The sequence below is a fragment of the Natator depressus genome, chromosome 11 (genome assembly GCF_965152275.1).
Source record: "Natator depressus isolate rNatDep1 chromosome 11, rNatDep2.hap1, whole genome shotgun sequence".
NCBI classification, from domain to species: Eukaryota; Metazoa; Chordata; order Testudines; family Cheloniidae; genus Natator; species Natator depressus.
Genome location: NC_134244.1, coordinates 8,502,788 through 8,519,537, shown reverse-complemented (window position 1 = coordinate 8,519,537; position 16,750 = coordinate 8,502,788). Strand labels below are relative to the sequence as shown.

Genomic DNA, 16,750 nt, shown 5'->3' with positions numbered 1-16,750 from the left:
AGCAGATGCTTAAGGAGCAGAAAATATTAAATATTTCAAAGGTTTTTATTAACCCCCCCCCATGCTACGTTTGTGCATATCTGCAATAAGGATCTAAAATCTGGGCTTTAAATTAGAAAAAGCAGGGATGGTCCTAAACACTTGTTGAATCTGTATGCCTCCCTTCCACCACCCAAACATACATGACCCAAAAAGGAAGCAGGGCACAGATGCCAACTTTCCGAAGTTCCAGGGGGTGCTTGACCCCTGGCTCTGCCCCCACCCCTTCCCCCAAGGCCCCGCCCCACCCCACCTTTTATTGCCCCCAGTCCACCCCGCCCCGCCTCTTCCCGCCCAGTTCTGCCCCCTCCTCGGAATGCGCTGCATCCTCACTACTCCCCCAGTGAATTGCAGCAGGTGGGAGGCGTGGGGAGGTGCTGATCTGCAGGGCCTGCTGGTGGGTGGGTGGGTGGTGGGGGGGGGGGGGGGGAGTGTTCAGCAACCACCATTTTTCCCCCATGGGTGCTCCAGCCCCAGAGCACCCACAGAGTCGGTGCCTATGAAGCAGGGCTTGACTATATTTGTTTTAATTCTTGCAAGTGGCCTCACAGGACCTCAGGTCCCACCCCTTGGAAAAATGGTAAAATCTAGCCTAACCTCCCCCTTAAATTGCATAATTTGGCTGGTTAGTTTGCCCCACATCTCACCTTCCCCTTCTAAAGTAACACTACATTTGGGCACTGCCTTTTCCTCTTTCAACATCTATACCAGTAAGGTTTCAGGGAGAAAGAAAGCATCTTTACAGATCTGCAACAGGTAAAGAGAACCCAGCCATGTAAGATAAGGTCCTTCAGGCGATGTCCAACTCAGGTAAGGACGATACCATCTCAAACTCCCACACCATCTTGCCCAGTTTTCTGAGGTGTTTTCTCGTGCCTACCCACAGTAGTTTGGGAAAAATAAAGATCTCTGCACACATGGGAGTGGCAGCCTAAAACACAATCCACAATTCCCAGAGGACTCAAACGAAGCAGCACCACTTATCAAAGTGTAGCATTCATAAACATATGGCAGCAAGACAACCTTGCCCCAAATTCTGAATTTCATACAGGCCCAAGGGATACAAGTTCTCTGACTTAAACCGGGGGGGGGGGGGGGGTAACCTCCGATACATGCCCAAAGGTCATCCCCACATTCCCGAAGAACAGGGACATCCCCAAACACTCCTGCCAGGGGAGGGATTTCCAGCCAAGGACTTCTCCAAAGGTGGCCTGCGATATACAGGAGATAGATGACCACGATGGTCCCTTCTGGCGCTGGACTCTAGGAGGCTGTGAGTCTCCTGAAGCACCCCCTGACCTACAGCCAACCCCTCCCCGCAACTCCACCTGGCTGGGCCGGGGGGCGCAGCCCCGCACTCCCACACGCCGGGCTGCCGCAATACTCCTCCCAGCCAGGGATCCCCGCTCTGCTGAGGGGGGGTCCGCCATGGGCCCGGACCCCAGCGCACAGCCGGGGCAGCCTGCCGGCAGGGAAAGCCAGCCTCCCCGGGGGGCAATGGGCGAGCCCCTCCTGCGGGCAGCCAGCAAGAGGCGGTGGCGGGCTCAGAAGCTCTGAGTGAGAGGGAGCTGGACCAAGAGACCCCCCCCACTGGAGAGGGGGGCCTGGGCCAGACCCGGCAAGTGGGGGGGCCCCCCCATCCCTCGCGGGGAGAAGCAGCGGCGTCCGGGGCTCCCAGCCGCTCGGGAGTGACAGGGTCCCGGACCCCCAGGAAGCCCCGGCTCGGTCCCAGGGGCGGGGGGACAGTCCTGACCCGCCCCTTACCTGGGGCGGACACCCGGCTCCTGGCCCCGCTCCGCCGCGGCTCGGGGCGCCTCCCCTCCCAGAAGGGCTCCCGTGCATTGGGGTTCCGCTGCGCGCTCCCGCCGCGGGGCACTTCCGGCCGCGCGCAGCCCCCTCCCGTCACGGTCACGCCGCACAACCGCCCAGGGCGCGGAGGCGGGCCCGCTTCCGGGTCACGTGCCGCGCTCCGGTCAATCGTAATGCAGCTGCTGGAAGGGGCGGGGCCTGGCGCGGGCTCGGGAGAACCGCGGAAAGAGGCGAGAAGGAGGTGAGGCGGGGAGGGGCGGTGCGGGGATAGGTGGGGGAGGGGCGGTGTTGGGATGGGTGGGGGAAGGGTGAGGGAGGCTGGTGTTGGGATGGCAGGGGGAGGGGTTGGAGAGGGGTGGTGTTGGGATGGGAGGGAGAGGGGAGGTTTGGTGCTGGGATAGGTGAGGGATGACAGGGGGAGGGGTGGTGTTGGGATGGGAGGGGAAAGGAGAGGTTTGGTGCTGGGATAGGTGAGGGAGGATTGGGAGGGGTGAGGGAGGCTGGTGTTGGGATGGCAGGGGAAGGGTTGGGGAGGGGTGGTGCTGGAATGACAGGGGCAGGGCTTGTGTTGGGAGGGGGTGTGGAAGGGTTGGTATTGGTATGGGAGGATTGTATAGGGAGGTGGCTGAGGGAGGGCTGGTGTTGGGAAGGGAAGGCCTTGGCAAGAAGAAGGAGGGGAAGGTGGTTTTTGGCTCCATCATGCTAGAGATTAAAATCCAGAGATACTTCACCATCCGAGATCTCAAGGAGTGCGACACAAACACTCCCTCAGAGGAAGAAAAATGTGCTCAGGAGGGAGGGCAGAGAAAGATGGCAGCAATACCACTGCTCAGTATAGCAGCGAGCTGCCCATCAGGAATGGACACAGGGGGATCAAACACTCAATAAGCTGTGGGGCCTTGTCTTGGGCCAATGCTGGATGCTGCTGACATGCATTCAGGGTTTCTCTGTCTCTCTCTCATACATCGTAAGATGACAATAAAGTATATTTTATTTGAATTGGGGTAGTAAGAGGATAGGGATGGATGGGTGATGGGATGGGAGGAGATGGTTTTGTTGTGAGGGGACAGAGTTGCTAAAGGTCCAAAGTGCTCTCTCTTTTTAGGAGTGCCATCCTCACCTAATGAATCAGATAAGCAGCCAAAGAGCAGCTTGCAAAGTTTTTCAATGCAGTCTACAACTGCCTGCATATTTAATCTAAAGAAGTAGCCTATGGAGATAGTTGTCAGCATGTCACACTGGCTTAAACTGAGCATCGCCGGCCTTGTGGAGACTTCGGGTATGTCTGCACTCCAGCTGGGATCAAGTCTTCCAGACTGGGTAGACTCAGGCTAGCTGCTAAAAATATTAGTGTGGACGTTGCAGCTTGGGCAGCAGCTTAGGCTCTCAAGCCCACCCGACCGCTGGGGTGCTGGTGACTAGCCCCACTCTCCACACTGCTATTTTTACATGCTAACGTGACCCTCAACCACATCTATCCTCTATTTATTGGACACGGGTGAAGGGGAAATCTACACTTGTAAAGTAATCCAGGCATGTCAAAGAATATTGTTTGATATATTGATTTGAATCAGTATGCGCTGTGACGAGTATAATGTGCATGGTTACCATAGGTATTATAGAGTGTATTTTTGCCTCATTACTTTGGGAAGGAATTTTACACATCAATTTAGAGGAGAATAAGTTCCTTTGTATTATTATTTGCATTGCACCAACTGTATCCCAGATGCTTTACAGACAGTAAGACAATGAATTCCCTGCCTCAGAGTGGTTAAAATCATAGATAACATTCAAACAGATGGAGGTTTATTTATCTCCAACTGTTCTCTCTTGTCATATGTTTAGATTGTGCGTTCCTTGTGGCAGGGACTGTATTTCTTATAGGTACATACAATATCTAGCACAATAGGAACCTGACTGGGTGCTTTTTGTGCTACAGCAATAATTATTATTAACAATATCCTGTGTGAGTGAGCAGTAAAAGTTTTTTTCATTTTTTTTAATTAAAGGAAGAGTAAGATATATAGATGTTTTATAAATGTAAATAAACTAAAATCTGGGGAGAATGTCAACGGGCATGAAGGAACTTAGAAATCATGGTGATGAACATGATAGGTAAGTTAGATTTGCTAGTGGTGAAATGAGTTGACCAAAAGAAGTAGGTGTTAAGTAAGGATTTGAAGGCAAGATTGGGTGGCACATGGGTTCAGGGAGGATGTCCCGGGAAGAGGAGGCAAAATGAGAAGAGACAATATATTGAGCCTGATTCTCCACTGCCTTACTCTCCCCACCCAGTGTTGTCATTTACACTTGCAGAAAATGGCATGAAATTTCAGCACCTGTGTGAGTGGAAAATTTTGATTTGGCAATGTTTTACACCCCTTTGGCTCTCACTTTGGACAAGTGCAAATGACTACAGAAGGAGCCAGTAAGTGGAGAATCAAGTCCTTTGGCTTCAATAGGCGTGCCACCCAGTCATACCAGTTCTCAGTTTGGGCCATTGTGTTTAATACAGAACTCCTTGCATGCAGAGTTTAATGATAATGTTCCATGAATGCCCTTCTGTCTCATTCCAGTTTCTCTTCGTTAGCTGGGATCATCTGGAATTATCCCTTATAGTGGAATACTGGCAATACTGAGTATTGGTTGGGTGGATCAATGCTGCAAGATCCCTCAGAAAACTTCCTTCCATATTTCCATTTCTTCCATTAGTTTATTGCTGTCACTGACATATTTTAAAAGCCATTATTAGTTTTTGGTTTGTGGAGCCTGAGATTTTGTAACAGCTCATATGACATTTTGAAGAGAGCATGTTCATACCAAGGGCTTCCACCTGGAAAGTTCGGAAACAACTGTCCTTCCAGGTGTTAAATTCTTGAGTGCCACATATAGGTATTGGAGTTTTCCTGACATTCTTGGCTTGGATCTAAACTTCATTCTGAAGCTCCAGCTCAGGCAAAAATTCCATTGATGTCTGTAGGGGTTTGCCAACATAAGGGCTTCAGGATTCATCCCTGTTTGATTTTGAATCATAGATACTTGTTTTACTGATATGAACAAATTTTCGCCACTGTTTCCACTGAAGATTATACAAGTTAGGAAGAATGAGTTTGTAATCATCCTTGCCTTGAGTATCATCAGTGTAGTTGTCAGCTAAACAGCAACTGCAAAACCTTTATAATTGAGGAAGTTTGATTTGCAGAAGCTAGTTGTAGTTTGTGGCACCGACAGTTAGAAAAATAGGGCAAGATTCTTTCCTCTGCTGAGAGCTGCTCAGTGCAAGGGACAGCAGGGTGTGGGAGCCAGTTACAACTCCCTGATTCTCTGCCCTGCACAACTCCAGCCCCAACCCTGGCATAGGGTAGAATGACCATGGGGCTGCTCTGACCTATGCTAGCTGGCAACAATTCCTAAGGTACTACAGGACATCTGAGAAGTGAAGGAACACAGCTAGCTGTGATCCGTCTACATTCCCAGGATGTCCTCTACACTGGAGTAGGGGTGTGGGTGAGGGGGTGTTGGCTACACCTGCACAGAGTTTCCCTCCACTCACTGAGGGTATTCACAACTGGCCATGTGTGGTCAATGTTCTGCAGTACCTGAGTCGCACAAAGGGGTGGATCAGGGGAGAGAATCAAGCCCATCACTTTTTATTTATTAATTTAGCAAAAGTCATAGCCTGATTCTGATCCCATATACAGGATAATTTAATTAACATGGCTGTAAGTCAAGGAAGTTACACTGGTATAGAACTGGTGAGATCAGAATGAGGCGGATTGATAAAGAATACATTGGGATGCCATTTATTTTTTAGCAGAATCACTTTTCACAATAGAACTGTGCTGCATGTGGGTATGAAGCTTTGATGCCCTTTGTTTTCAGAGTGTTAGATCTTACATTTAAAAGCACGCCTCCCATGTGCAGAGTTTATCAGCCAGTTTATTCTCAGATACCCTGACGGAAGAGACACACACACAGCGTGTTCACTCACGCAGACTTTTGTTCTTTCTTACTTTGTTGTTCTCTCAATGTAAAACAACACAAAGATCTGTTTGGTCTTTGTGCATGGAGAAGCATAATAAAGATGGACTACAAGCCGTCAGGAACAGTATTCCTGATAATGTCACGGCAAACCTGGTGGCTGAAGTTTGTGACTTTGTCCTCACCCATAATTATTTCACATTTGGGGACAATGTATACCTTCAAATCAGCGGCACTGCTATGGGTACCTGCATTGCCCCACAGTATGCCAACATTTTTATGGCTGACTTAGAACAACGCTTCCTCAGCTCTCGTCCCCTAACGCCCCTACTCTACTTGCGCTATATTGATGACATCTTCATCATCTGGACTCATGGAAAAGAAGCCCTTGAGGAATTCCACCATGATTTCAACAATTTCCATCCCACCATCAACCTCAGCCTGGACCAGTCCACACAAGAGATCCACTTCCTGGACACTACAGTGCTAATAAGCGATGGTCACATAAACACCACCCTATACCGGAAACCTACTGACCGCTATTCCTACCTACATACCTCCAGCTTTCACCCAGACCACACCACACGATCCATCGTCTACAGCCAAGCTCTACGGTACAACCGCATTTGCTCCAACCCCTCAGACAGAGACAAACACCTACAAGATCTCTATCAAGCATTCGTACAACTACAATACCCACCTGCTGAAGTGAAGAAACAAATTGACAGAACCAGAAGAGTACCCAGAAGTCACCTACCACAGGACAGGCCCAACAAAGATAACAACAAAACGCCACTAGCCATCACCTTCAGCCCCCAACTAAAACCTCTCCAACGCATCATCAAGGATCTACAACCTATCCTGAAGGATGACCCATCACTCTCACAGATCTTGGGAGACAGACCAGTCCTTGCTTATAGACAGCCCCCCAAATACTCACGAGCAACCACACACCACACAACAAAAACACTAACCCAGGAACCTATCCTTGCAACAAAGCCCGTTGCCAACTGTGTCCACATATCTATTCAGGGGACACCATCATAGGGCCTAATCACATCAGCGACACTATCAGAGGCTCGTTCACCTGCACATCTACCAATGTGATATATGCCATCATGTGCCAGCAATGCCCCTCTGCCATGTACATTGGCCAAACTGGACAGTCTCTACATAAAAGAATAAATGGACACAAATCAGATGTCAAGAATTATAACATCCATAAACCAGTTGGAGAACACTTCAATTTCTTTGGTCACTTGATTACAGACCTAAAGGTCGCAATATTACAACAAAAAGACTTCAAAAACAGACTCCAACGAGAGACTGCTGAATTGGAATTAATTTGCAAACTGGATACAATTAATTTAGGCTTGAATAGAGACTGGGAGTGGATGTGTCATTACACAAAGTAAAACTATTCCCCCCTTCCCACTGTTCCTCAGACGTTCCTGTTAACTACTGGAAATGGCCCACCTTGATTATCACTACAAAAGGTTCCCCTCCCCCCCCCGCTCTCCTGCTGGTAATAGCTCATCTTAAGTGATCACTCTCCTTACAGTGTATATGATAACACCCATTTTTTCATGTTCTGTGTGTATATAAACCTCCTCACTGTATTTTCCACTGAACGCATCCGATGAAGTGAGCTGTAGCTCACGAAAGCTTATGCTCAAATAAATTGGTTAGTCTCTAAGGTGCCTCTAGTACTCCTTTTTACCAACCACACTGTAAAGATGATTTTGGACCTTTAAAAGGTTGGGACTGGCTCTGTCATGCTCTACGAACTTCAGGGTTCAAAAAACCCAGGAGGAGTAAACTGAAATAGTGGCTACATGTGGAAAACAACTCATAGTATATGAAATATAACTGTTTTTGGCCTCTGAGGAGTTAATGGCAGTTTGATTTCCTCAGCCATTTCCTCTTTGCTACAGACAGCAGAAGACATCACAGTGAAACAGACTTTCAACGGAAAATCATCTTGCAGCTTCAGCTAAAGCGGAGATTTGTGACAGGATAAAACCCCAAGGTAATTTGTAAAAGGAAGATTCTTAATGACCTCTCCCAGCTTTCAGAGTAACAGCCGTGTTAGTCTGTATTCGCAAAAAGAAAAGGAGTACTTGTGGCACCTTAGAGACTAACCAATTTATTTGAGCATAAGCTTTCGTGAGCTACAGTTCACTTCATCGGATGCATACTGTGGAAAGTGTAGAAGATCTTTTATACACACAAAGCATGAAAAAATACCTCCCCCCACCCCACTCTCCTGCTGGTAATAGCTTATCTAAAGTGATCACTCTCCTTACAATGTGTATGATAATCAAGTTGGGCCATTTCCAGCACAAATCCAGGTTTTCTCACCCCTTGGAGGCCCACCTTGATTATCATACACATTGTAAGGAGAGTGGTCACTTTAGATAAGCTATTACCAGCAGGAGAGTGGGTTTGTGGGGGGCGGGGGTGAGAAAACCTGGATTTGTGCTGGAAATGGCCCAACTTGATTATCATACACATTGTAAGGAGAGTGATCACTTTAGATAAGCTATTACCAGCAGGAGAGTGGGGTGGGGGGAGGTATTTTTTCATGCTTTGTGTGTATAAAAGATCTTCTACACTTTCCACAGTATGCATCCGATGAAGTGAGCTGTAGCGCACGAAAGCTTATGCTCAAATAAATTGGTTAGTCTCTAAGGTGCCACAAGTCCTCCTTTTCTCTCCCAGCTTGTGAGGCAAGGGATTTCACATTCCAAGTGGTTTAAGAGTCTTGCACCTGCAGGACAACGTAGTAATCAGTAGCATGATAAATTTAGGGCTGGATCTTGCAACCTCACATGAGCTATCTTTACTCATGCTTGCAGTCCCACTGAGCCTGATCCTAACCCCCTTACTCAGGGCCTGATCCTGATCCCATTGAAGCCAAATATCGTTTTGCTATCGATTTCCATGAAAATGGGGCTTGCTTAGGAAAAACTCCTATAGAAGGCAGGGAGAATTTTTCCTCAGTAACAGTGGACAGACAATATTGAGAATGTGGCTTACTGAGTTAATTGGTACGATTCAGTTGAGTAAGGGATGTAGGATAGAGATTTGAACCAGTATGGAAAATGTTGCATGCTGGGAGAGGATCAAATCTCAATTGTGTCACTTATTCAGAAGTCTCCACAATAAGGAACTCAAATTAAATTTTCCAGATCACATTATTGATATATGTATCAGTTAATAACATGAGTAACTGGATGTGATAGCAACCAGACATCTAATATGAGGTGATGAATATTTCAAAATGAAGCCTTGTCAATGCAAAGTACATTAAGAAATCTCAGAATATCTTTTTCTGTATATATAGTGTCTAATTAAACTGATTTATTCTCTTACAAAGAGACGACGTCAATATCCTCTTCTAGAAATAAAAACCATAGCTTGTTATGCATTAAAAAGAGACCTGCATATTTGGCTTTAATGTCATTATTTATGTTTAATGCAGGTTTTTCTTTTTAATTTTATAAACAGGTATTGCAAATATTGTGAGGCATGGAGACCTTCTATCCAATTAAACCTAGTAGGACTTTTTTCCAAGCACTGTATTTTACACAAGATAGATTTTTGGATCTAAATTTAGTTAGTTTCTTTCATTGTATTAGTCACGTCTCATTACAATACTTCACAGAGTTACTCTGACAGTGACTGAAAGCCTGTGTGATGTATACAACTCTTTTTAAAAATCAAAAGGAAGCAATAGCTTTCACTGCACCTGCAACAATACCACTCTGGACTATGATATTATTAAATCTCCCAGTCTAAGGATTGGTCAATACTTGACTGGGGAAGCTCCCCTGAAAACCCAGATGCTGCAGGAAGTGATTGTGGTGATTAAGTAAATGATGTGCTTTTCTCTAAGTCATTTCTGAATCATTGTCCCAACAAGGTTTCAAGAAAGCACCATACTCCCAACTATGCAGCCTTCTGCATGAGCTATGAATCCAAGTACCAGTAAGCTGTAGTCCTTAAATATCCTATGGCACTTTTTCCAAGAGTAAAAGTGTTAACCCATGTGAATTGAGCAAATTCAAGTTTGTATTGTTATATTTTGCATACTTAAATTCTTCCTGTAAATTCGCTTTGGTGTAGATTCTTCCCCTCATAAGCTTGTGTAATGTGTTGTGCACTGTTAATCAGCAGTTGCATTTCACCCCAGAGGTGACAGCCCTTCAGCAGTGGGTAAAGTAGTTCCTTTCTGTAGTTTTTCCAATTAGTAAAGTTGATAAAGGGATCCAAATAGCCAAAAGGTGCTACATAAATATAGTACCATTGTGACATGATTTCTGTTCATCTTAAATCATTCAGTTGTTCAAAGTAGTACTGGAGAAACAACCTGCATGGTAATCTTCTGGGCTTCAGAACATCTTTACTACAGAAGGGGCATTTACCAGTAATGCTGTTCAGGGTTCATATGTTCATTTACACAGTATTCTTCTATAGAAACAACATGTTTCTTTTGGTGGGGAAGCCAATATACCAACAAACAACTTCTCATTTCCCTTTGACTAAAATGATTAAAAAGTATGATATACTTTAGGTTTGATGATTATGGAAAATGATTTAAAAATGAATGTACCTTGTACCACAACAGTATAGTATAACAGCTCCTCTAATGTCCCTATCTTCTCAATCAACTGTAGCCTACAGTTAAAGGCTTGTCAAAAGGAGTTGAAATTAACTTTTCATGACAACCCTAACTGCAAGAAGATAATTATGTTAGTATAAATTACTAGTGCTTGTCCTGCTTATACGGGCCTTACTCATCCTATTAATTAGCTCAGATAATGACTGAATACTTAAGTGCCTATAGAAACAAAATATATATCTTCTAAGTGACATCCCTTATTTTCTGCTTTATTCCTCTTATGTATGTCCTGCTACTATATTGAGATGCCATTAAAACTCAGGGATGATATTCCTTTAAAAAAGCATGGAATAGATTATTGAACTTCTATGTAACAGTCCTCAGCCTCCATGTGGCATGGAAATAAAAAATAATTTGAGTACAGCAGGACTCTCTCTCTTTCCAGTCCTGAACTTTAATGCTTTCCAGATTTCCGTGACGGATTTCTCTCTTTTTTTTTTTTTTTTGCATAAACATAAAAATGTAAAGCACAAAAGCATAAAATTCTACATTAAAATACTATTGAAGGAGGAACAATTAACAAGAGCCAGGAAATTCTGAGTAAGGACTTATTAAACCATAAATGATTCTTAGCCCAGGGCTAGCGCATAATGTTACACACAACATACAGTGTGATTCTTAGGCACCAAAGGAGGAGTCAAGAACCTTCATTCTAGATAATATGTCTGTATTTTGCATTGAATAGGGTTCTATATTTGATTTAGTGAGGGCGGTAAGTTTTATTAGGAAACTAATTAATACCCAAGTTAACTAGAACAGAAATATGCTGACAAGTTATTTCAAACAACACTTTAAATTGAAGTAGAGGTGCCCAATCTTTGCAAACCTGAGGACTGCTGATGGGGTTCACCTAACTTGTATGCACTGTACTGTGTAGGGCCAGTTCTTTAGCTGGTGTAATTCAGCATAGCATCATTGACTTCAGTGGAGCTACATTGATTTACAGCAGCTGAGGATCTGACTTTATATGTTAACAATTTTTTTCAAAAATAAATGCCAGTAAACCTAAATTTGTCTGATTTGTAGCATAACAGATCTGGCCTTGCAGATTTTGTCCTATCCCTTCGATTAACATTTTAGGACTGCCCAGCATTCCTGGGCGTCTTTGGCCATTCTTCGATCAACCCAAGTTTAAAGTCTTGATGCTAACCCTGGGCCAGAATCCAATCTCAGTTTTAGCCCATTGACATTGGGCTAAAATTGACATTGACATTTAGCCCATTGACATTACTCCAGATTTACACAAGTATAACTGACGCCAGAATCTGGCACCATGTATCTGTACTGAAGACTGCCAACAAATTCCTTTAAGGGGGTGCTGTCCGTTCACCAAATGGAAAAAAATGTGCCCAAGACTCGTCTGTACCTGTTAAGAGGCTTGAGAACTATGATTTTACTTTAATCGTACAATAACCTTTGTACAACTTTGGGATCATGTTTATTAGGTAGCTTTACACAAGCTTTTAGGGGACAATTAATCAAAATTTGACATTTCTGATTGTAAACTGCTCAAATCTATTCAGACCTGAAATTCATCCTCAAGCCAGATTTTGTGAAGGACAAAACTGGAAACTTTGGCTTCATTTTTCTGATCAGACTATTAATACCAGAACATTAATGCATCTGAACCGTCACATATAGCTACATTCCTTTCATAATCCAAAGCCAAGCGCTTACCTGAACACACAAGACCTGTGTTTCTGCTGCCTTGCATCTTTTGTAGTCTTTTATATCTGTAGAAAGTGGATGTAAAATGCTACCAAATCAAAATTACACTTTGTACTGGTGAAAATGACATAGAAAATGCAAGACAGTGGGGAATTGGGGCCATAATGTATGCATGAAGCTCTACAGACTGATCCAAAGTTCATTAAAATCAGGCCAGAAAATGCAAATGTAGTCCAGAAGTGGTTAATTAATGTGCAGCATCCAAACACTTCCATATTAGTGAGTGTGCTAGATTTTCAGTCAGTTTTACTTGCTGTAATCTGTGTTTACACCTCATTCTCATGTGCTGGTATCTTCTGACAATCCAATCGGCATTACTTTTCCGATCAAAAATGAGTGAAAGTGTACCTCTCTTCAAAAGTGGAATAATGGCTCAGGAAGGAGAATCTAGAGGTCTTCAACACTAGCTGATAAAACTGAACCCAGCACAGTAGTGACCAAAAATCATTACCAATAGATGTTTGGTGGCACATAGCAAATGCTGGTCTCGGGCTGCTTCCCATGGGAAGCTTAGTGGGGATATGAATAGGGGCAGATATTCCAGGCATACTGGATGGCTCAGAAGCACGTACATAGTTGGGAAATAGCAAAAGAGGCAGATAGGTAGACCCATATTTTAAAAGATGGATTTTTTCTTTATATGTGTATTAACTCCTGAAGTTACTCCCTTGTAAATTCAGAAAGGGTCTTTAAATAAAACAAGCCTGAGACCTTATTGTAGAGTGGAGGCAGCTGTCACTTCCCTGCAAAGTGTGTCCTCCCATGCACTTTGGAAACCAAATTTTTGCCAACGTGGCGTAAGACATGCAGGCAGATGCTAAATGCATCCATGCAAACCCACCTTTTTCACTTTCTCTTTGCAGAGCCTAAACCATGTCCATCTCCCCAACTTGATGCAATCCCACCTTTTTAAATTTCTCTTTGCAGAGCCTAAGCAGTATGACCACTTGCTGCTGCATCTCTCTTTTGATTAGCTCGTGAAGAATGCTTTGCTTGAATCAGCTGGGGATCATCAGAGTCTTCCAGACAAAAGACTCAGCAGTGATTGTGGTTTACTTAAAACTTCTCAGGGGATTTTTTGCAGAGGTTTCAATTCAGCAGGAAATTGATATAAATTCAGTTGAATTTTTTTAAAAATGAGTTTGTATTTTATTCATCTGTGGCTGATATTAGCACAGATGGGCCTGAGCTATCATGTTCCAGTATGATCTTTCTTATATTGTGGCGGGAAGGGGTGCAGACCCAGTGTTTTGGTTCTGCCCATTACAAAAATAGGGTCCATTTGCAAAATGCAAACTTCCGTAAAGATCAGGGCTGTTCAGATTTGAGAGTATGCCTCACACTCATCTTAGCTATTTAGTTGACACTGAGTTGATATTTACAATTCTTTCCAGAATGCTTTGTTCAGGGAGACTCCTAGTTCTTACTAACTTCTTCACTATATGAATAAATCATATTCAAGTTCTCACACTCTCTGCTTTCAAGCATTATCTTGCTGCAAACTTTGTTTAAAAAAAATAAAAGGCCAATAGGCTACATTGCATGAAAGTTAAAAGTAAAAGCATAACATTTTGGAAGAAACAGAAAAGTAAAACATTTTGGAAGAAACAAAAATAAAACAATAACATTTTGGAAGAAACAGAAAAACCTTAGGATTTGAAAACTGAAATACGGAGAATTTTTTGGCAATGGAAATAAAAAGTTTGAGCCTCTTGTCTATAGCTGGGACTCTTTTCTGCACCCCCAAAAATCATCTGTATACATTAAAATATAAACATTTTATAAATTCTTGAATCTGTATTGGTCATGCATTCTTATTACAATTCCAGCATGTGTGTCCTGACACAACCTCAGTTATGCTACTGTGTTTTGGTTAAATGAGAATGAGATTTATTTCCTAGCTGTGGGAAACAAACTCTCCTCTACCTCCAGAGCTTGCCAAGTTGATTTAAAGCTGTCTGCATTCTCATGCAGTTATTGCACATGCAACAAGTTCACTGTACCTCATGATTGAACTGTTGATCCTTGAGACAGCTATCACATGGCACAGGTGAACTTTCTTGTAATTACTGGGTCTTGTTTCCCTGTAGCAGGTATAAATTAAAAGGAATGTGTCCTGTCAGTTCACAGAAGCTCCAAGTGTAAAAACAAGTAGATGTGATTGATGTGTTTTTGCCCTTAATTGCTGTACCTACAACCTACCGCATCAGTTTCACCAATTTCTTTCTTCCTCCTCCAGTAGAGAACTCCCCAAGCTGCAGAATAAGCTCTTTCCTTCACCTCCTCACCTCACCTCCTCTTGCGAGAGCTGATAGCAAGAAGGCCAAGCAAAGGCAATTGTAATAAATCTTTGGCTGTAAAGACTTCAGTCATAAGCAGGCACCACATGGCCTCATGGGCATCAAGGTCACAAACTGGGGATGGGGGTGGGCAGGGCAATAGACAGTGTGAGATTTCTCTCCAAGAGACCAGCCCCTTACCACCTGAGCTAAAAATATGCCTCTACTGGCTGCAGGGTTAATGGTAAGGCTTATTATTTACAGACCGGCCACTAGAGGGTGCAACATATTTCATGCAGTAAAGGGCAGTGCAGTGCTTCAAGTGTGGGGTGCGGGGAGAGAGGGAGGGGAAAGTGCTGCAAGGGGTCAGAGACCCAGCAAAAAAAATTTACTGGGAGCCAGGTTGCTAAGGGGCACACTTTAAGCACTGTCTTACTGAAGCTGTTGCTCCCAGATTATGACAGACCCTCACTTTTTTCAGACCGGCACCGGACCATGCTGCACAAATACACCAACCTGAATATTACAGACTAATTCATATCTGTCCCTTCTTTTCTATCTACATAACCCCACCTCACCAAGGGAAATTCCAACAGCCATGTTGCTCTTCCCTTGCAGATTTGGAGGGGTAGCTCCCAGATCACAGTCATGCTCTGCAACAGCTACTACAGTTGATGTGAAATGCATTCTCCCAGACCCATGAGGTGCTCCCAGCTGGACAGCAAGACATATGAGGTGACACCATCCCTCTGGCTACTACTATGCAATATGGACCAGTCCATCAGTGAAGTGGTTATGGGCTGGGTTCTGGTTCAAACCTAGCCTAGGACAGTAGTGGCTGGAAATTTGTTACCATCACAAAAACTACAAATGCAACTGACACCTTAGCAGTCTCAGCAGAGGCAAAGGATTGAACGGGCTCTGGAAACTGAGCAACGCTCTCTGCTCTCAGGTCAGAATTAAAGCATATTGGCATGGCATAGTGGGGGAAGTTTACACTGCTACCGCCTGTTCTGTGGATAAATATAGGCCTTCAGTTTCCAAGCACTGCCACCTGTAACCAAAACTCAATATACTTCAAATTAACTAACAAAATGCAGCAGCTGTTTAACAGTGGGCAAAAACACTCTGCTATACCTCTCTAGAAAAGGAAGTAAGGACTAACTTCTTCAGCTGAGGCATTTTGTGGAGGCAGGACGATAATTATGCAAGTTGGAATTTGCCCAGGACACCCTGGCTAACTACCCTGTACCTGCAAAAAGTATGATGGGATCTCTGATGAACCTCAGAGTGGTCAGTTTTGCATCTCCTCTGAATATATGAGCAATTCCCAGTGGATTAGAGCAAAGCCAGAAAGGTGCATTGCACATCTTTTTATAACAGAGCTCTGCTTCCATTGTCTGGCAGGTGCTGCCCACGCCTAGCTCAATGAGCACTTTTTCCACAACGAATGCTAGCCTCGCCTTGCTGATTGATTAGCTTGAGTGGGCAGGATGCCCACTCTTTCCTATGGAATAGCTATGAAACAACAGGAAGCACTCTCTTCCTTCCCTGGTCTCAGCTTGCTGCCTCAACAGCAACCCCTGCCTTTGCTGGCAAGATATCCCAACCAAATGCCAGTGCAAGCAATTACACTCTGCCTGCCTGAAAATTCCCCTGTGGTTTCAGATGGATAGAGACATCTTACTACTTCCCTCTCATAAGCTGTTGTGTAGTGCTGTTAAACAACTGCCATGTTTCATCCCAGCAGTGGATGCATTTCAATTGTGGGAGAAGTGATCACCATATAATTTTATTACATTGGTGATGATTATGGCACATAAGATTGCTGGGCACTTATATTAGTTAGTTTGTAAAGGGCTATGGCACCTTTTGGCTTGGAAGGAGCTATGTTAATGCAAGATATTTTCTTAATTTTCATTACTAACACGATATGTGCTTACAATTTTTGGTTTTTTTTTTTAAATCCCAATTGTGACACTTGTACATGTCTGGCCCCTATAGCTATGGACATTTTCCCCTACTGACTAAGAGAAAATGGAGTCTTCACCCACCCTTTTACAAACTCTAAACATTGCTATTAGGTGAGAAACATGCATGTTCCTTACGCAGGACAATTCTTAGCACCATACTGCAGGAGGCAGTATAGAGGCAGCGTAGTCTAATGGACTGAACACCAGACTAGGAGCCTGCAGTATTCATTCTGGTTCTGACAATGACTCCCTCTGTG

The 16,750-nt window shown here is 44.1% G+C and overlaps 2 protein-coding genes across 4 annotated transcripts in view; one reads left to right on the top strand and one right to left on the bottom strand.

Annotated features, from left to right (window-relative positions):
* The window catches only part of RALB (RAS like proto-oncogene B), a 78,702-nt gene that overhangs the window by 50,193 nt on the left and 11,759 nt on the right, over positions 1-16,750 (bottom strand). For 2 of the 3 annotated variants that reach the window (XM_074967074.1, XM_074967077.1), the window contains exon 1: positions 1,804-1,963. The exons of the other annotated variant lie outside the window; for it this stretch is intronic. The gene's annotated coding sequence lies outside the window, so the exon portion shown is untranslated. Of the gene's footprint in view, positions 1-1,803; positions 1,964-16,750 lie in introns of those variants that run through there. 3 annotated transcript variants of the gene reach the window in all.
* Positions 2,026-16,750, top strand: part of LOC141995742 (kelch domain-containing protein 3-like) — a 78,091-nt gene continuing 63,366 nt past the window's right edge. The window contains exon 1 of the mRNA XM_074967069.1: positions 2,026-2,089. The gene's annotated coding sequence lies outside the window, so the exon portion shown is untranslated. The remainder of the gene's footprint in view (positions 2,090-16,750) is intronic.